The following is a 969-nucleotide window of genomic DNA, read 5'->3' on the forward strand; positions in this document are numbered from 1 at the left end:
TTTTAAAAAAAAAGAATAATAAGGAGTGTTAAATGTGCATACCTTTCATGTCTTCCTGCTGTCTTAGGTCTCTTATTAGTACAACATTTCTTCTACAGTCTTTTTTATTTTTTTTTAATTTAGTACAGGGTCTACAGGGTGTCACTACACAGGCCAGACTTGTAGTGATTCTCCTATGTTCAGCCCCCCAAGCCCTGGAATTACAGGCACGCACCACCACGCCCAGTCTCAATCACATCTCAGCGCGCCCCTGGGGCAAGGCAGCAAGGCACAGGGGAACAGAACCCCAGTCTCTGCATCTGCCTAAGCAGGTGCTTTAATCCACTGAGCTATCTGGCCAGCCCTTTACAGTCTTTTTTGAAGTTTTTTTGGTTTTTTTTCTGGCATTACGCATCCATGCCACTCTCTTTGGTTATTATTTGTATTAAACATTTTATTCTCTCCTCCCACTTTCAAACTTTTATCTTTATGTCTAGTGTTAAATCTTTTGTTGACAGTGTATTGTTGCATCATGTTTCTGGGTTTTTTTAATCTATTATACCGAAATCTGCCTTTTAATAGGAGAGTTTAATCCAGAAGTCACTGATGAGCAAGAATTTATTCCTGTCACTTTGCTTGTTTTCTATGTGTCACACAACTTTTTTACTGGTCTCTTTGAGACAGGGTTTCATAATGTAGGGCAGGGTGACCTTGAACTCACTTTAGCATTTTTGTCTTTCATTTTCTGTATCTGTCTCCTCTAGTCTTCAGTTGATTTTTTTTTTAAACTTAAATTCCATTGTTTCCTTTTCTGTTATTTTATGGCTATCTCTGTGGTTATCACAAGTACCACATTTAACATCCTGAAGTTCAGTGCTTGCTGAACCTCTTATCAGCTGCACTTCAATAGTATTCAAAGCCGGGAGGGCGCCCATCTTCTTTGAACGCGTTGGTGAGGCCGGCGGCGCTGAGGAGTGGGGCGGTCTCGTG

At 40.8% G+C, this 969-nt stretch overlaps 1 protein-coding gene across 5 annotated transcripts in view; it reads right to left on the minus strand.

Moving 5' to 3' along the window:
- The window catches only part of Znf133 (zinc finger protein 133), a 25,272-nt gene that overhangs the window by 15,195 nt on the left and 9,108 nt on the right, over positions 1 to 969 (minus strand). The window lies entirely within an intron of this gene.

Source organism: Octodon degus, unplaced genomic scaffold (assembly GCF_000260255.1).
Source record: "Octodon degus isolate 3935 unplaced genomic scaffold, OctDeg1.0 scaffold00073, whole genome shotgun sequence".
NCBI classification, from domain to species: Eukaryota; Metazoa; Chordata; class Mammalia; order Rodentia; family Octodontidae; genus Octodon; species Octodon degus.